Raw genomic sequence first — 20,761 nt, forward strand, 5'->3', positions numbered from 1 at the left:
CCGGCAGTTTCGGGTTTAACACAGACTAAGATTTTAGAAAAAAAATGCCTAACAATAAGGTACTAAGAATATGAAAGCAAGCTGTAAATCAAGCAGCTTGATTTGTTAAAATTGTTCGGAGAATTTGTGCGAACTTAAACCAAGCGTACTCTTACAGAAGGGACAAGGTACAGGGATTGGACTGCTGAGGACTGGGGTAAAGTCATTTTTGCTGATGAATCCCCTTTCAGATTGTTCGGGGCATCTGGAAAAAAGCTTGTCCGGAGAAGGAAAGGTGAGCGCTACCATCAGTCCTGTGTCATGCCAACAGTAAAGCATCCGAAGACCATACATGTGTGAGGTTGCTTCTCAGCCAAGGGAGTGGGCTCACTCACAATTTTGCCAAAGAACACAGTCATGAATAAAGAATGGTACTAAAACATCCTCCAAGAGAAACTTATCTCAACCATCCAAGATCAGTTTTGCAACAAGGCAAAACTAATAACTAAGTGGCCTGGGGATCAACACATCGAAATTTTGGGTCCATGGCCAGGAAAATATCCAGACCTTAATCCCATTGCGATCCTTAATCCCCTTGTGGTCAATCCTCAAGAGGTGGGTGGACAAACAAAAACCTACAAATTCTGGCAAACTCCAAGCATTGATTAGGAAAGTGTGGGCGGTCATCAGTCAGTATGTGGTCCAGAAGTTGATGCCAGGGCGAACTGCAGAGGTCTTCAAAAAGAAGGGTCAACACTGCAAATATTGACTCTTTGCATAAACTTAATGTAATTGTCAATAAAAGCCTTTGACACTTATGAAATGCTTGTAATTTTACTTCAGTATACCATAGCAACATCTGACAAAAAGGTCTAAAAACACTGAAGCAGCAGACTTTGTGAAAACCAATACTTGTGTCATTCTCAAAACTTTTGGCCATGACTGTATGTTCGGTAGACTGGCTACATACTCTATATGACTTTTCTCAATGCTTTTCCCAGTTAATCACGATGGTATGACATTCAGGGAAAGAGTAACTCTATTGTGAAACTAAACCTGAAGTAAATGATTGTGGACGGTTGCTGAAAATCAACACTTGTTAAAAGCATAGAGCTCTTTCACACATGCATAAAAACATAGGACACATCCTTGTAAAAGTAGAATTTGGACACCATTTTGGATTTAAAAAAATCACAGAGCTGGAAATCTGCAGGACTTCCTTCACTGGCCAGTCAATCACAAGTGTTTTCCCCAGATAATCATTTGTCATGGAAGGGGGAAGAAGGGATGAGAGGGAGAGGTAGCTGACAAGGTGGGTAGCTAAGCGGATGACTGAAAGGCTTTTAAGAAAAGGTGGGTTTTTAATAGAGATGGGCGGGTCCGGTTCTCCGAGAACCGAACCCACCTGAACTTTGGGTATCCGAGTACCGAGCTGAGCAGCTCGGTACTCTCCCGCCCATTCCAAATCCAAATCGAGGCCGAACATCATTGTGACGTCGTCGGATCTCGGGGCTCGGTTCTCGCGATACTTCAACTTTATAAATACACGCCTCCACAGCAATCCATCGCCATTTGACAGAGGGAGAGAGCAGGGTGTAGTCATAGGCTAATTAGAGCAGGGAGAGAGAATACAATATTGTTCTTGCAATTGCTCTAACCAAAATCGCTAGTGCAGAGAGGAGGATAGAGGTTTATTATTTTTTCTTCATATTTGGCACTCCCCAGCGCTTTTGGGGTGTCCCCCATAATTGTGCATAAATATTTCTGGCTGTCAAAAGTCATATCTGTCAGCAGTATCTACTAAATAATTTTTAGCACTCCTCAGTGCTTTTGGGGTGTCCTCCCTAATTGTGCATTAATATTTCTGGCTGTCAAAAGTCATATCTGTCAGCAGTATCTACTAAATAATTTTTAGCACTCCTCAGTGCTTTTGGGGTGTCCTCCCTAATTGTGCATTAATATTTCTGGCTGTCAAAAGTCATATCTGTCAGCAGTATCTACTAAATAATTTTTAGCACTCCTCAGTGCTTTTGGGGTGTCCTCCCTAATTGTGCATTAATATTTCTGGCTGTCAAAAGTCATATCTGTCAGCAGTATCTACTAAATAATTTTTAGCACTCCCCAGTGGTTTGCGCTCAGAATGGATTCAAAGCAGTCCACATATGATCTGAATGAGCAACCAGGTTCTGTCACCAGTCCTGATGTTAGTGTTCCCAGTACGTCATCTGGCCAAGGCGATGTCAAACAACAGAGTGTTTTCAAATTAGTGCAAAAAACAAAAACCAAAAATTTTTTTACTGTATTGAAGCGAAAAAGAAGTGTAACTGAGCAAAATTTAAGTGACGATAAAAAAAAAATTGCAAGCATGCCATTCTACACACGCAGTGGCAAAGAGAGAATGAGGCCTTCACCTTTGGCTATTAGTGGCAGATCCCAAAAAGTTACCCAGCCTACAATTGGTGCACAACTACTGTTACGCGTCAAAGCCGAGCTGCAAGATAACAGTGAGGCATTACAGGAGAATATTTGCTCTGATTCACAAATGACAACAATCCCTGTGGAGAGTCCATCCAACAGTGGGATGTCTAATCGTGAGCATTCTGCTGATGTGTGCCTTAATAGCCCGAGTGTAGCCGGTGATACCCAAATTGAGGATGCCACTTTGGAATTAGAAGAGGATGAGGGGGAGATTTGTGTAGGCGACGAGGGCGCTAATGAGGATGTTGATGAGGATGAGGTTGTTTGTGTAAGTCCTGCACCAGTGGCAGCAGTTCTGGCACGTGACAAGAAAAAGGCCATTGTCATGCCTGGGCATAAAACAAAAAAATCCACTTCTTATGTGTGGAATTATTTCTCCCCAAATCCAGACAACAATTGTATAGCCATTTGTAGTGTATGTGAAGCCACAGTCAGTCGAGGGAGGGACCTTAACCAACTTGGAAATATGACAGCAGTCACCCAGTCGCCAAGCGAATCACAGACGCCATGGCTGCAATGTTAGTGTTAGATCTCCGTCCAATCTCCACAATAAACGCAGCTGGTTTTTCACAGTTAATTGAGGTTTTGTGTCCGCGTTACAGAATTCCATCGCGACACCATTTCTCCCGTAAAGCTATTCCACAACTATACCAAAAAGTGTGTAAAAATGTAAAAATTGCGCTGAAAAATGCCATTCTGCCCACTGTTCACTTAACCACAGATATGTGGACAAGTGGAAGTGGCCAAACCAAAGACTATATGACTGTGACAGCCCACTGGGTTGGTTATTCACCTTCACCAGCAGGAACAGCAGCAGCATGTACACCACTACGTAACATTTGTCACAGGCAGGCCACTCTTTGTATCACCGGCTTCACTAACAGGCATACGGCTGACAATTTGTTACGCAAACTGAGAGATGTGATTGATGCATGGCTTAAACCACTCGGACTCTCCCCAGGGTATGTCATTTCAGATAACGCCAACAATATAGTGCGAGCATTACAGCTGGGTGATTTCCAACATATTCCCTGTTTTGCTCACACCATCAACTTGGTGGTGCAGAGCTTCCTACGAAATAACCGTGAGGTGCAGGAGATGCTTTCGGTGGCCCGTAAAATTTCAGGCCATTTCAGGCATTCAGCCACAGCATGTAGGAGATTACAGCAGCTCCAAGAGCAGTTTAACTTGCCCTGCCACCAACTTAAGCAAGAGGTGGTAACTCGGTGGAATTCCACCCTGTACATGCTTCAGAGGATGGAGGAACAGCGCAAAGCCATCCAAGCATATTGCACAAGTCATGACATTGGGAAAGGAGGGGGGATGTATTTCACTCTTGCACAGTGGGGAATCCTTTCAGTGCTGTGCAAGGTGCTGAAACCATTTGAAGTTGTGACATGTGAGGTCAGTGCAGACTCTGCTAGTTTGAGCCAAGTCATTCCTTTAATTAGACTATTGGAAAAGCAGCTTGAGAAAATGAAGGAGGAGCTGAAAGCAAGCAATTCAGCAAAGTATGTTGGCCTTGTCGATCAAGTACTTAATTCGCTTCACAATGATCCTCGAGTTATTAAGATCTTGAACTCGGATCAGTATGTTTTGGCCACTGTGCTTGATCCAAGGTTTAAAACCTACATTGAGTCTTTACTTGTAAATGAGCGAGATGTGAACTTTTGCAAAGAGCTATTGCTCAGCAAGTTGGCCGCTGAACTGGGCCTCGGCTTGACGACGTGTCCTCCTTCACTTTCTCAAGCTGTTGCTCGTAAAAAAATAAATTTCCAAAAAAGAAGCAGGGAAGACACAGGGGGCAGACCAGAACAATTTAACATCTGGGCTGGTTTGAAGGATTTTTCAAAAAAATGTGTCACTTTGCCCATAACTCCATCCAATATGAGCATAAACATGCAAAGGATGGTGGAGGATTACTTTCAAGAGGTAGTTGATATGGAAATGTCAGACAGTCCCTTTCCTTACTGGGAAGAAAAGCAAGCCATTTGGAAACCCATGTACAAACTTGCTTTGCAATACCTAAGCTGCCCACCCTCCAGTGTGTACTCTGAACGAGTGTTCAGCACAGCAGGGAACTTAGTCAGTGATCGCCGTAGAAGGTTACTTCCCAAAAATGTGGAGAAAATGATGTTTATAAAAATGAACTACATCTTCCACGAGGAAGGCCTTCACCATCCAAGACATCCAAGCACTGACTGTTCTCTAATGGCGGATTCAAGCGGCGATGAATTGATAGTCTGTGATGATGACGTACACACTGATGAGGGTGAGGATTAAGCTGAAGATGATGCCGATAACATCTTTTTAAAACTTTCTATGTAAGTGTAGGGTGCAATGTACCCCCAAAGAGGAAAGGGACTTGTGGCATTTCCATATCACATACCATCTTGAAAGGCTGCTGTTAGGGCAATTTATCCTTAAGGGTAGGGTGTCATAGACAAAGTGACCCTAAACTGGCTTTGTCCATTTTTCATAATATTGTACAGTCTATAATGGCTGAATTTTTGGGTATTTTATACAAGTGGAGGGGGGCCTAGAGAGACAGAAACCAAACTGGCTTTTTCCATGTCAATTAATATTGTACAGTCTATAATGGCTGAATTTTTTGGTATTTTATACAAGTGGAGGGGGGCCTAGAGAGACAGAGTGACCCCAAACTGTCTTTCTCCATGTCAATTAATATTGTACAGTCTATAATGGCTGAATTTTTTAGTATTTTATACAAGTGGAGGGGGGCCTAGAGAGACAGAAACCAAACTGGCTTTCTCCATGTCAATTAATATTGTACAGTCTATAATGGCTGAATTTTTTGGTATTTTATACAAGTGGAGGGGGGCCTTGAGAGACAGAAACCAAACTGGCTTTTTCCATTTCTTTACATATTTAACTATAAGTGTAGGGTGTAATATACATTCAAAGACGATGGCTGCATTGCCAATATGCATAGATGGAGAGGAAGACAATCTGTTTTGTGTGTAGAATAGGCCTACCAACGAAGAATTAAACTTTTTTTTGGATGATTTATTACCTCAACAATTAGATTACTTGTCTCTAAAACAGTTGGAGCACTAAATTGGGTTAATTTAGGCCCAAAAACATGGATTTTACAAAAAAATAGCAAAACAAAACCAAACAAAACCAAAACCAAAACCAAAACACGCAATGGCGGTTTTGCAAAACCAAAACCAAAACCAAAACACGACGGTAATCCAGATCCAAAACCGAATCCAAAACCAAAACACGGGGGTCAGTGACCATCTCTAGTTTTTAATGCTCGCTTGAAACTGGACAGATTGGGGGATGTTCTGATGAAGCAAGGGAGCTTGTTCCAATGGAGGGGGGCAGCGAAGGAGAAGTCTTGAATACGTGCGTGAGAAGAGGTAATCAGAGGGAAAGAGAGGTGACGATCATTGGCCGATTGCAGTTGGCAGGATGGAGTGTAAATAGAGATGAGGTTGGAGATGTAGGGAGCAGTGGAGTTGGCGAGGGCCTTGTATCTGAGTGTGAGGAGCTTAAAAAAGGATTCTGTAGGGGAAGGGAAGCCAGTGTAGGGCTTGGTAGAGGGGGGAGACAGAACTGGAGCTGCGAGGAAGGAAGATGAGCCTTGCAGCTGTGTTGAGTACAGATCGAAAAGGAGTGAGATGAGAATAGGGGAGGCCAATAAGGAGAAGGTTGCAGTAGTCCAAGCGGGAGATAATAAGAAAGTGGATGAGAGATTTGGTGGCATCCTGGGAGAGGAAGGGCCGAATGTGTGCAATGTTATGTAACTGGAAGCAGCAGGATTTGGCAAGAGAGTGAATGTGAGGGGCAAAGGAGAGAGAGGAGTCGAGGATGACACCCAGTCAGCGAAGTTGGGGAGGCAGACTTCAGTCTGGGAGGGCAAGCACACTGCACTGGCTTATAAGTATCCTTAAAGAATTGTTTTTGATATATATATTTTTCAATACAAAAAAAGAGGTTATTTTAGTGTTGCTTAATCTAGCTGTACTTTTGTTATTATATATGTAAATCTTAAATAATGAAAATAAATAATGCAACAAAAAAAACCCGCTCCCTTTATATTGCATTTTATTGTATATGTTCCTTCCCTTTTTTACATACATGTCTGATTATAATGGATTATAATCTGACACCCTGGCCCATCAATACTTTGGTGATCGCACTCGCACAGTCATTTGTTGCTCTCAGGCTTCTTTAGTCTAGGAGAGGAGCCTGTAATACTGTCATTAGAAAAAGGCAGTGTAGGCAGTCTATGCAGTCCGCACATAGGCGGCCATCACATACTACTATCCATTGATAGATTATTGTACTACAAGTTGTATATTCGATGAATGAATGAGACACCCATATCGTGTAGTATGCGATGCTGCCGATTATTCGCGGATTGCATAGGCTACCTGCAGTGCGTTCGCCACTGGACCAATAGGTTCCCTCCCTCCACAACGTACCTTTGTGGGAGTAAATGCTGCCTCTCAGTGGTTACGCATCGCTGGTGTCTTCTATCTGCTGGTCTTATGCTCTGTTGCTGCTTGGCTGGATCCTGGAACGTTGGTGTACTGTTTGGAAAAGAGATAGTTATTATTCACCTTCTGAAAAGTTGAGCAGTGAGTAAAGAATCTAGGCCTCCCTCCCCACATCCAGACAAACATTAAATCAGTAGCTTTTTTGTAATAAACAGGCCAATGTCCACCCAATTATATATAGAATTTAATTAATAACATTTAAGTGTAATGTCTATTTTCCTCCATATAGCCCCAACATCAAATTAATAGCATCCATGTATAATAATTAGTCCTCCTTCCCCATAACCAGCCCGACATTAAATTAAAAGCCTCCTTCTCCCCAACCAATCCCCTGCAATAAATTAATAACATCCCCATGTAATAAACAAATATAACCCCCCCATCAGCCCAGACATTAAATTAATAACCTCCACATTTAATAAATAGACCGATTTCACCCCTCACCAGCCCCGACATTAAATTATTAACATTTCTATCTAATACAAATGTTTATTTCCCCACCAACCCCACAATCAAATTATGGGTTACAACTTTTCTCACATTTAATAGAGATTATTATTGAAAATGAATATTTTACTAATTTATTTTTAATATTACTTATGTTTTTATAGTATGTATCATACTATAAAAAAATCCCCACTTCTCTCCACCACCCTTCCCCCCTTCTCACCAGTCCCCTTTTCCCACCAGCCTCCTCTTCTAATCAACCCCCTCTTCTCGCAAGCCCCCCCTCTTGTCTCCAGCACCCGTGTTGTCTCTAGCCCCCTCTTGTCTCAAGCCCCCCTTCTCACCAGCCTCCTCTTCTTAACAGCCCCCTCTTGTCTCAAGCCCCCCCTTCTCGCCAGCCGCCTCTTGTCTCCAGACCCCCTTCTCATCAGCCCCTTTTTGTCTCAAGTCCCCCTTCTCATCGGCCCCCCTCTTGTCTCCAGCCCCCCCTTGTCTCCAGCCCTCTCTTGTTTCCAGCCCCCTGTTGTCTTCAGCCCATTCTTGACTCCAGCCCTGTCTAGTTTGTCTTCAGCCCCCTCTTGTCATCAGCACCCCCTTCTCACCAGCCTCCTCTTATTTCCAGTCCCCTCATCTTCAGCCCTGTCAGGTTAGCTCACGAATAATTGAGTGAGATCCTGCTGTCTCAATGAGTATTGACTAAAGCGGAGCCTCACAAAATGGAAGGTGTTCACCAGGGATTTCCGCAAGGGAATATGGGCTTCTGCGGCTTCCACCTTGCAGGTTGCGGCCCTCCAGGTAAGCTCCCAATGTGACAGCTAGAGAACAAGTTACATAGCAGAAGAATGATCCAATTTGGACACCAAATGGTGATAATAAAGATTACCACTTTATTATAAAACATAAATACAAGAGTTCAATGAAGACTTGAATAAATTGCAAATGATGATCACGAAGATATGCCACTAGTAGTAACCGTCAGCAACGTTCAATAGTACAGACTGCGTAAGTAATGATCAAAGTCTAAACAAGTACCATTAGGGAGTGGAACATAATATAAGTTCAGTGAAGTATACTGGAGATGAACAGGTAGTGATATCCACGTATGCAGCAACGATGAACCCCAGATTACCACAGGGATGTGGAACGGAACAGCAGTAGTCAGCGGTGCAGGCAGAGTAGATAGCGGGCTTTGCTCATAGCGATTACCACATGTAAGTGGAACTGGTGCGTGGAGATCAACAAAGTCTAGATATATACAGCAACGATGAGCCACAGCTTACCACAGAGATGTGGAATGGAACAGCAGTAGTCAGCGGTGCAGGCAGGGTAGATAGCGGGCGTTGCTCATAGCGATTACCACAGGCAGGGGAACAGGTATGCAGAGATCAATAGAATCCAAACACACAGCAGTGATGAAGCACAGCTTACCACGGATTGTGGAACAGGATATGCATCACAGCAGCATAGAATCAGGTCAGGTATGACTTGAAGAACCAGCAAGGAAAAGTTGAAAGGAGGGGCCTTAGAAAGGGAGGCTGACCAATGGCAGAACTGACAAACAGACAGGTGAAGTAATCACAGGTGCAACCATGGCCGACAGGCTGACTAAGAAGAGAGATTTAAAGTGATAGTCAGTGTTTTAGGCTCAGGTGGAGATACCAGGGGAGCAGAGTGTGACAACCCCCCTGTCACAACTATATTGCGTACCTGCTATTGTTGGCGCAATTCAGAGGAAGGTGCGGAATCTAACGTGCCCCTGGTATTCACCAGGAACCCCCGCAAAGAAGTATGGACTCCGCTGCAGGGACACGCAGGTCGCGGTCCTTCCAAGAGTCAACAGCGAGATACAAGGAGGTGTCAGACAGGCCGGGTCGGTAACGTTCTGGTAGTAGAGGTACACAAGGATATCCAGAAGAATGGTGAGGCAAGCCGGGTCGGTAATTTTCAGGTAGCGCAGCACAAAGGCAGAATCCAAATAGAGGTGGTCAAATGGTCCGGGTCAAAAGGTCACAGGCAGCACAAGGAATAGTCAGGAACAATGCAGAAACTGGTAATACACACAAACTCTGGAGGCAGGAAGACCTGATACTCTGGCACAGGGGTCAGGGCAGGAAGTGCCTATAAAGCCCAGGGGACCAATCAAATGTAATGGGCGGCAGCGCTAATTAGCTGCCGCCGCGCTTTCCAATAGCGTCCCATTGCCTAGCAACAGGACGCGCATGCTCAGATGGCCGTGCCGGGCTGCGGGGCAACCAGATGCACGGGACAATGATGTAGGCGGCCTGTCCCGAGGAGGCAGCGGGACGGCGCCTGACAGTATACCCTCCTCTTCTTCTACCTCCTCCTCCTGTTTGGAGAAATTTCTTAAGAACCCTAGGAGCATGGAGATCTTGCTTGTCCACCCATGATCTTTCCTCTGGACCGTATCCTTTCCAATGGACGAGATATTGTTGTTTACCATGAAGAATATGAGAGGCCAAGATCCGATTGATCTCAAATTCTGTTCCGGGAGAAGTTTGTACTGGTGGGGGCCGGCAAGGAGGTCGTAAGAATTCATTGAGTACCAATGGTCGCAGTAAGGATACGTGGAAGGTGTTATGACATTTTAGAGAAGGAGGCAATTTCAAATTGAAGCACACAGGATTGATGACTTGCAGGATGGTGTAAGGGCCAATGAAACGTGGAGCCATCTTCATTAAAGGAACTTTTAGTTTCAAGTCCCTGGTGGATAGCCATACCTGGTCCCCCACTTTCAGGAGAGGAGTGGCCCTACGATGGCGGTCTGCAAAAATGTTGTGATGCTGTGTGGCTTTAAGTAACGCCGTCTTAGTCTTGGCCCAGATGAGCACAAACTCTCGATAGAGGGTATCTACGGCTGGCACTGACGAGGAAGATACAGGAAAGGGATCCGGATAGACGGATGGTTTCCATAAATAATGAAGAACGGGGAGAACCCTGTGGATTCGTGAACATGTTGGTTATGGGAGAATTCCGCCCAAGGAAGAAATTGAGACCACTTGTTCTGGTTGTCAGAAGTAAAAAATCGAAGGAAAGTCTCCAGATCCTGATTGATTCGCTCCGTCTGCCCATTGGTTTGGGGGTGATACCCCCATGAGAACTTTAGCTCAATACTCAACTTGCGACAAAAGGATCTCCAGAATCGGGAGGTGAATTGGACTCTGCGGTCCAAAATAATCTCCTTAGGGCAGCCATGTAACTTGAATATTTCTTTGATAAAGATATCTGCAAGACGTCCGGCCGTAGGCAATCCAGTTAGAGGAATAAAGTGTGCCATCTTAGAGAAGCGATCAATGACCACCCAGATAGTGGTGAACCCTGCACTGGAAGGGAGATCTGTGATGAAATCCATGGCCACACTTTCCCAGGGAGCATTAGGAATAGGAAGTGGACAGAGTAGTCCTGCCGGAGCTCTCCCAGAAGTTTTGTGTTGGGCACAGGTAGTACAAGAGGCAACAAATTTGCATATATCAGAACGTACAGTAGGCCACCAGAAACAACGACACAGTAATGCTGTAGTCTTTTTTTATTCCAGCGTGACCGGCAATGCGAGATGAATGAGCCCACTGTAGAGTCTTGAGCCAAAGGTGGGGTTCTACAAATGACCGACCTGGAGGAGGTGAGGAAGACTTAGTTCTAGTGAGAGCTACAATCTTTGAAGGATCAATGATATGCTGAGGAACCAGAGGTTTTAGGTGATCTGAATCATCAAATGAGCGAGATAATGCATCCGCTCATTCATTCTTAGTACCAGGACAAAACGTGAGTGTCATGTTGAATCAGGCAAAAAAGAATGCCCACCGTGCTTGCCGTGGGTTAAGGCAACGTGCCTCCTGAATGAAGACTAGGTTCCGATGGTCGGTAAACACGGTGACAGGATGTATAGCCCCCTCCAACAGATGTTGCCACTCCTCCAGGGCAGACTTGATGGCCAGCAACTCCTTATCCCCAATTCCGTAATTGTATTCACTAGGAAGGAATCGTCTGGAGAAAAACCCACATGGGTCGCGCCAACCAGAAGGAGATTTTTGAAATAGCATAGCTCCAATGCCTACAGAGGATGCATCCACTTCCAGAAAGAAGGGTCGTTCCTGGTCTGGCTGGGAAAGAACAGGGGCTGAAGAGAACACCTTTTTTAATATTGTAAAGGCAGAAGTGGCCTCAGGGGACCAAACCCTAGGATTTGCAGCCTTCCTGGTTAAGGCAGTGATTGGTGTAATGATGGAGGAGAATCCTTGAATAAATTGGCGATAATAATTTGCAAAGCCAATAAACCTTTAGATAGCTTTAAGGCCTTGTGGTTGAGGCCAATTCAGGATAGCCGTCACCTTGGAGGGATCCATACATAGACCTTGACCCGATACAATGAAGCCCAGAAAGGGTACTTTAGTTACTTTGAATACACACTTCTCTAACTTGCAGTAGAGATGGTGCTCCCGGAGTCTGCGTACGACCTCCTTTACTTGTTCCTGATGGGTTTTCAAATCCTTAGAGAAAATTAATATGTCGTCTAAATAGACTACCACAGAAGTGTACAACAAATCTTGAAAGATGTCGTTGACAAATGTTTGAAAGATAGCCGGGGCATTACAGAGGCCAAAGGGCATCACCAAGTATTCAAAATGCCCATCCCTGGTATTAAAGGCCATCTTCCATTCATCGCCTTTCTTGATGCGAATCAGATTGTAGGCCCCACGGAGGTCTAATTTAGAAAAAATTTGTGATCAACTGAGTCTGTCAAACAGCTCAGAAATGAGGGGTAGTGGATATCGATTTTTGATAGTGATACGATTAAGAGGACGATAATCGATACAAGGGCGAAGAGACCCATCCTTCTTTTTGACAAAGAAGAAGCCTGCACCGGCCGGGGATGTGGACTTACGGATGAATCCCTGTTTAAGGTTTTCCGTGATGTATTGGGACATGGCCAACGTCTCAGGATGGGATCTCGGAGGCAAGACTTTGGACAAACATTTATGATGACATCCTGAGCCCCATGCAATAACCTGAGCGCGGCCCCAATCCATTTGGGGAGAATGCATCCTTAATCACGGTAGCCCCAAGATGAGCGGGTTAATGGACTTAGGTAGAACCAAAAGTTGGATCATCTCGCTATGAAGTGCTCCTACCATTAACCAAACAGGAGAGGTAACGGAGGAGATGGAGCCGTGAGTGACACAACTACCGTATCCTGCTGTCAAAGATTACGGTTGAGGCAAGGATTTTAAGGGTATTTGGAGCTGCGAGGCAAGATCCGCTGAAATGAAGTTCCTGGAGGAGCCGGAGTCCACAAAGGCCGTGGTGGAGAAGGTACCTTTAGGGGTGCTCAGGATGACAGCCATAAGAAATTCTGGGGAGTTTTTGTAATAGGAAGCAACAGTGGACTCTCCTAAAGTGGCCTCCCTGCCACCGTTCAGGAGGAAGAGTTTCCCGGTCTCTTGGGAAACTCTCAGAAGAGAGACCTTGCCAGAAGGTTGCCACCAATGCTTCATTGTTCCATTTTAACTTGGAAGCCAAAGTCCGGAATTGAACCCCATATTGACCCACAGATAGATCACCTTGACGGAGGTTTAACAGACTGGTAGCTGCGGAAGCGACTCTCCCGGGATCGTCGAATGCTCTTCTAAAGGCCTCGATAAAAGAGTTTGAGCTGCTGAGGAGGGGGTCCCCTCGTTCCCATAAGGGAGAGGCCCAGGCAAGAGCTTGACCACTGAGGAGGGAGATGAAAAATGCCACTTTGGTGCATTCAGATGGAAATGCCCCAGGGTTACACTCAAATTGAATGGCGCATTGGTTCAGAAAACCCCTGCACTTTTTGGGATCCCCGTCAAATTTTTCAGGTGTCGGAATGCGAAGACCGGAGGCCGCAGTAGAAACCATAACCACACTGGAAGATGCCGACGTAGAGGAGGTTATGGCTGGAGTTGTGGGTAATGCACCCTGTAATACATCAAAATGGGTTGCAATACCTTGAACACATTGCAAGAGATGCGCCTGGGCTGCTTCCTGTTGTTCCACTCGCTAAGCCAGGTGCAGGAGTAAATCTCGAGCCGACGGCTCACCAGACCCTTCAGTTGTCATGGCCAGAGTATACTGTCACAACTATATTGTGTACCTGCTATTGTTGGCGCAACTCAGAGGAAGGTGCGGAATCTAATGTGCCCCTGGTATTCACCAGGAATCCCCTCATGGCCACGCCGGGCGGCGGGGACTTCCACCTCTGGTTGCCTGTCAACCAGACGCGAGGGACAATGACGTAGGCGGCCGTCCCGAGGAGGCAGCAGGACGGCGCCTGACACCCCCTTTTTAAAGGTGGTCACCGAACACCTAGGACCAGGCTCAATAGCAGACTCTGAAGAATTCCCAGATTGTGCAGCAATCTCTGGAGAGTCCCCGGCTGGGACGGCAAGTTGGGCACACTTGACGGGAAGCCCGGACTGGGCACAGCACTCGACTGAATAGCACATGCCCCCCTGCCTCCCGGTCCAGCCCGCCCATGGGAACAGTAGAGATAGAGAAATTGTTGACAGTGATAGAGAGGTCGGAGGGGGAGGAGGTTCGAGAAGGAGGAAAGACAATGAGTTTGGTTTAAGCAAGATTGAGTTTAAGAAATCTAGAGGACATCCAGGAGGAGATGGCAGACGGACATGCTAGAGAGGAGGGGGGGGGAGAGAGATCAGGAGATGAGAGGTAGAGTTGAGTGTCGTCAGCATAAAGGTGGTACTTGAGGCCAAAGGAGTTGATGAGTTTACCCAAGGAGAAGGTGTATAGTGAAAAGAGTAAGGGTCCAATAACAGAGTACCGTGGGATCCCAACTGGAAGGGTGGAAAAGGGGGAGAGAGACCCAGAGGTGGAAACAGAGAAGGAACGGTCAGCAAGGTAAGAGGTGAGCCAGGAAATGATGGTGCCGGAGAGGCCAATGGACTGGAGGGTGTGAAACAGGAGGGGGTGGTCAATGGTGTCGAAGGCCGCTGAGAGGTCCAGGAGGATCAGAAGGGAGAAATGGCCCCTGGCTTTAACCGCGATGAGATCGCTGGTAACTTTAGTCAGGGAACTTTCAGTGTAGTGGAAGGGGCAGAAACCAGACTGGAGAGTATCGAGGAGGGAGTGTTCAGAAACGTAAGTGGTGAGACACTTGCAGACGGGCCTCTCAAGTATTTTGAAGGCAAAGAGGAGAAAAGAAATGGGGTGGTAATTAGAGAGTAAAGTGGAGTCAAGATTAGAAAGTGGGGTCACTTCAGGAATTCCAATTTTGTTAACTACTCTCATCCCCACAGCCCAAGATGGTCAGCCCTGCTTTTTAGACCAGGGCTGCTAGTTGAGGATTTGGGGAGTATGGCACACTGCATGTTTTCCAATTATTATTATTTTTATTTCACTTTAAACGGTGCACTGTTTATGGAGACTTCCTTCATTAGATGTTGCACTTTGTGTGTGAAGTGTAATACATTATTTGGAGTGTGAGAAGGTGAAAACTTAGGTGCTAATGCAAAGGTGGTAGTTGCAATTAATAAATATATATATATATATATATATATATATATATATATATATATATATATATATATATATATATATATATATAACAAATGACCTAACTACAAGCCCTGCCAAAGGGAGATTTTGCAGTCTCCCTGAATTGGTTACATATACAACAAAAGAAAAGACATTGGCCACGCTGGTTGTAGTCAAGAATAAATTAAAAAAACAAAAGATTAACACATTGCGCAAAAACCAGTGTAAAACCAGTATATCTACCCATTATTATCTATAATATGTTAAAAGTCCCCATAAGTCCTTGTGGTAAGCTCAATATAAAAAACAACAATTACTAGAGATGGGCGGGCTCGGTTCCCCGAGATCCGAATCCATCAAATTTCGCCTATCCGAGTACCAAGCCGAGCAGGCTCAGTACTCTCCTGCCCGTTCGGTATTGAAATGGAGACAAAACGTCATCATGACGTATTCGTATTTCTGAGCTCGGTTCTTGCGAGATTTGAAAACCATAAATACCCGCCTCCACAGCAATCCATCGCCATTTGACAGAGGGAGAGAGCAGGGTTAGGTCACAGGCTATATTAGCGCAGGGACAGAGCAATAATTGTACACATTATTGTTTCAATTCTATTCTATACAATTCTAATATTAATACCAATTGTATTAGCAATTGTTAGAGCAGTAAGAGAGGAGGATAGAGGAGGCTTTTTTTTTCAATTTTTGGCACTCCAAATGCTTTTAGGGTGTCCCATATTCCCCAGTGTTTTACAGTAATTTTTCTGGCTGTCAAAAGTCATATTTGTCAGCAGTATCTAAAACAATATTTCAAGCGGCGCTGCATTGTAAAGGGAAGTTAACCCTTTACAATGCAGCGCCGCTTGAAATTTAATCGCGGAAGAGGCTGAACACGCGGGTGTTGAAGAACCCGCAGATTGATACATTTACCCCAAGTGCTTTTGGGGTGTCCCATATTCCCCAGTGTTTTACAGTAATTTTTCTGGCTGTCAAAAGTCATATTTGTCAGCAGTATCTAAAACAATATTTTGCACTCCAAGTGCTTTTGGGGTGTCCCATATTCCCCAGTGTTTTACAGTAATTTTTCTGGCTGTCAAAAGTCATATTTGTCAGCAGTATCTATATAAGACAATATTTTGCACTGCAAGAGATTTGGGGTGTCCAATATTCCCCAGTGTTTTAGACTAATTTTTCTGGCTGTCAAAAGTGACATTTCTCAGCAGTATTTCAAAAGTTTTTGTGCACTACAAGTGTTTTGGGGTCTCCCATATTCCCCAGTGTGAAACACTAATTTTTCTGGCTCTCAAAAGTCATATTTATCAGCAGTATTTCTACAATTTTTTGCACTACAAGTGCTTTTGGGTGTCCCATACTCCCCAGTGTGAAACAATAATTTTTCTGTCTCAAATGTCAGACAGTCCCTTTCCTTACTGGGAAGAAAAGCAGGCTATTTGGAAACCCATGTACAAACTTGCTTTGCAATACCTAAGCTGCCCACCATCCAGTGTGTACTCTGAACGAGTATTCAGCACAGCCGGGAGCTTAGTCAGCGATCGCCATAGAAGGTTACTTCCCAAAAAAGTGGAGAAAACTACATCTTCCACTAGAAAGGCCTTCAACATCAAAGACATCCAAGCACTGACTGTTCTCTAATGGCGGATTCAAGCGGTGATAAATTGATAGTCTGTGATGATGATGTACACACTGATGAGGGTGAGGATGACGTTCAAGATGATGACGATAACATCTTTTTAAAACTTTCTATTTAAGTGTAGGGTGCAATCTACCCCCAAAGAGGAAAGGGACTTGGGGCATTTCTATATCACGTACCGTCTTGAAAGGCTGCTGTTTGGGCAATTTCTCATTAAGGTTAGGGTGTCATATACAGACTGACCCCAAACTGGCTTTGTCCATTTCAATTAATATTGTACAGTCTATAAGGGCTGAATTTTTTACTATTTTCTACAAGTGGAGGGGGGCCTATAGAGACAGAAACCAAACTGCCTTTGTCCATTTCAATTTATATTGTACAGACTATAACGGCTGAATTTTTGAGTATTTTCTACAATTGGAGGGGGGCCTACAGAGATAGAAACCAAACTGCTTTTTTCCATTTCTTTACATATTTAAATATAAGTGTAGGGTGTAATATACATCCAAAGACGATAGCTGCATTGCCAATATGCATAGATGGAGAGGAAGACAATCTGGTTTGTGTGTAGAATTAATGAAGGCCTACCAGGAATTGAACAGTTTTTTTGATAATTTTTTAGCTTTACAATTACATTACTTATCCAAGAAACAGGTGGAGCGCTAAATTTGGTTATTTTATGCCCAAAAACATTGATTTTTAAACAAGATAGCAAAACACAACCAAACAAAACCAAAACACGCAATGACAGTTTAGCAAAACCAAAACCAAAACACGAAGGTAATCCAGATCCAAAACCAAAACCAAAACATGGGGGTCAGTGAGCATCTCTAATTTTAAACAGGAGTCATAAATATGTAATTTACATTTACACAGACTTTCTAGTTCTGACATAACAGGAAGGGGGGTTGTGAGCTATCTGTAGCAAGATTAAAATGTACTGCATCTGTAACTAGAGATGGTCACTGACCCCCGTGTTTTGGTTTTGGATTCGGTTTTGGATCTGGATTACCGTCGTGTTTTGGTTTTGGTTTTGGTTTTGCAAAACTGCCATGGCGTGTTTTGGTTTTGGTTTTGGTTTTGTTTGGTTTTGTTTTGCTATTTTTTTGGAAAATCCATGTTTTTGGGCCTAAATTAACCCAATTTAGTGCTCCAACTGTTTTAGAGACAAGTAATCTAATTGTTGAGGTAATAAATCATCCAAAAAAACTGTTTAATTCTTCGTTGGTAGGCCTATTCTACACACAAAACAGATTGTCTTCCTCTCCATCTATGCATATTGGCAATGCAGCCATCGTCTTTGAATGTATATTACACCCTACACTTATAGTTAAATATGTAAAGAAATGGAAAAAGCCAGTTTGGTTTCTGTCTCTCAAGGCCCCCCTCCACTTGTATAAAATACCAAAAAATTCAGCCATTATAGACTGTACAATATTAATTGACATGGAGAAAGCCAGTTTGGTTTCTGTCTCTCTAGGCCCCCCTCCACTTGTATAAAATACTAAAAAATTCAGCCATTATAGACTGTACAATATTAATTGACATGGAGAAAGACAGTTTGGTTTCTGTCTCTCTAGGCCCCCCTCCACTTGTATAAAATACAAAAAAATCCAGCCGTTATAGACTGTACAATATTAATTGACATGGAGAAAGCCAGTTTGGTTTCTGTCTCTCTAGGCCCCCCTCCACTTGTATAAAATACTAATAAATTCAGCCGTTATATACTGTACAATATAAATTGAAATGGACAAAGGCAGTTTGGTATCTGTCTGCATCAGATCCTCTCTCCACTAGGAGTAAAATAGAAAACTATTCAGCCGTTATATAATCTAGAATATAAATAGAAATTGAGAAAGGCAATTTGGTATCTGTCTGCATCATAATAATCAACATCATCATTAGCGCCCTCGTCGCCTACACAAATCTCCCCCTCATCCTCTTCTAATTCCAAAGTGGCATCCTCAATTTGGGTATCACCGGCTACACTCGGGCTATTAAGGCACACATCAGCAGAATGCTCACGATTAGACATCCCACTGTTGGATGGACTCTCCACAGGGATTGTTGTCATTTGTGAATCAGAGCAAATATTCTCCTGTAATGCCTCACTGTTATCTTGCAGCTCGGCTTTGACGCGTAACAGTAGTTGTGCACCAATTGTAGGCTGGGTAACTTTTTGGGATCTGCCACTAATAGCCAAAGGTGAAGGCCTCATTCTCTCTTTGCCACTGCGTGTGTAGAATGGCATGCTTGCAATTTTTTTTTTTTATCGTCACTTAACTTTTGCTCAGTTACACTTCTTTTTCGCTTCAATACAGTAAATTTTTTTTTGGTTTTTGTTTTTTGCACTAATTTGAAAACACTCTGTTGTTTGACATCGCCTTGGCCAGATGACGTACTGGGAACACTAACATCAGGACTGGTGACAGAACCTGGTTGCTCATTCAGATCATATGTGGACTGCTTTGAATCCATTCTGAGCGCAAACCACTGGGGAGTGCTAAAAATTATTTAGTAGATACTGCTGACAGTTATGACTTTTGACAGCCAGAAATATTAATGCACAATTAGGGAGGACACCCCAAAAGCACTGAGGAGTGCTAAAAATTATTTAGTAGATACTGCTGACAGTTATGACTTTTGACAGCCAGAAATATTAATGCACAATTAGGGAGGACACCCCAAAAGCACTGAGGAGTGCTAAAAATTATTTAGTAGATACTGCTGACAGATATGACTTTTGACAGCCAGAAATATTTATGCACAAAAGCGCTGGGGAGTGCCAAATATGAAGAAAAAATAATAAACCTCTATCCTCCTCTCTGCACTAGCGATTTTGGTTAGAGCAATTGCAAGAACAATATTGTATTCTCTGTCCCTGCTCTAATTAGCCTATGACTACACCCTGCTCTCTCCCTCTGTCAAATGGCGATGGATTGCTGTGGAGGCGTGTATTTATAAAGTTGAAGTATCGCGAGAACCGAGCCCCGAGATCCGACGACGTCACAATGACGTTCGGCCTCGATTTGGATTCGGAATGGGCGGGAGATTACCGAGCTGCTCAGCTCGGTACTCGGATACCCAAAGTTCGGGTGGGTTCGGTTCTCGGAGAACCGGACCCGCCCATCTCTATCTGTAACCAAGCTGTTCACTTCTGGGAGTAAACTTTCATATTGAGCAGTGTCCCTTTATTCTGCTTCTCCCAGCAAACAGAAAGTTGATTATTCGTGAGTTTATCATTTCTGTGTTTTTACTGTTTAGTTTTAATAGAAGCTATTGCATTATATCTTTGTATGTCATTTGTTAACTGTTTTATCTTAAGCATTGTGGATTTATTTTCCATGTTAAATTACACTTAATCAGTTCAGGTCTCAGTGTTCTTACGCATTCATGTGTCAGACCGCTTGGTTTTAGAAACGCTACATAGTTGAAACAGAGGAGATCATTTTGGTTTATGATAACTAAATTAAATGGTGAGAGATTAGTTTTAACTTTTCAGGGAGAATTTAAGGCTTCTTGAGTAAGAGTGTCAGCTCTTCACAAAAAACCTTGGTGGTGGCATAATTGGTAAAGCACAGTTAGTGTGTAGCATAGACAGGGAATGTTTTAATCATTTTTAAACAGACCAGGTGGTTGTTTTTTATTAACCCTTGGTCACACACATGTAGGCTCAGGTATGTACTGGATTGTGACTAATTGGTGGCAAACTTGTGGGATATATTTTTTTAATTTTTTTTAAGAACTTAAGTGAATTAGGGTTGTGTGATTGTTGAGATAGGATATACAGGCTAAATCGTCAGAGACTGTACTCGATGCTTAAAACATTATAAGACATACAGCAATTAGTTCCCTTCCCCCTCTTGTTTTTTTTTTAAACTTTTTTATTTGCATTATACTGTGGGAGATGGCTGCTGCATATAAATGCATGGCAAAGGTTGCACTGATTGCACAATGTGAGGAGAAAGAAATTCCCAACAGTGGCAAAAGCAAGGAACAATTGATTGAAGCCCTCTTGCTGAGTGATCAGAGCAAAGATGGAGATGTGTCCCATGCAAGGCAAAACCAGTATTCAGAAAATGACCTGACTGTTAATTTCTTATGACTCTATTAATTCAATTGTGGATACTGCTATAGACATTTATTT

This window comes from Mixophyes fleayi, chromosome 5, assembly GCF_038048845.1.
Source record: "Mixophyes fleayi isolate aMixFle1 chromosome 5, aMixFle1.hap1, whole genome shotgun sequence".
Lineage (NCBI taxonomy): Eukaryota > Metazoa > Chordata > Amphibia > Anura > Limnodynastidae > Mixophyes > Mixophyes fleayi.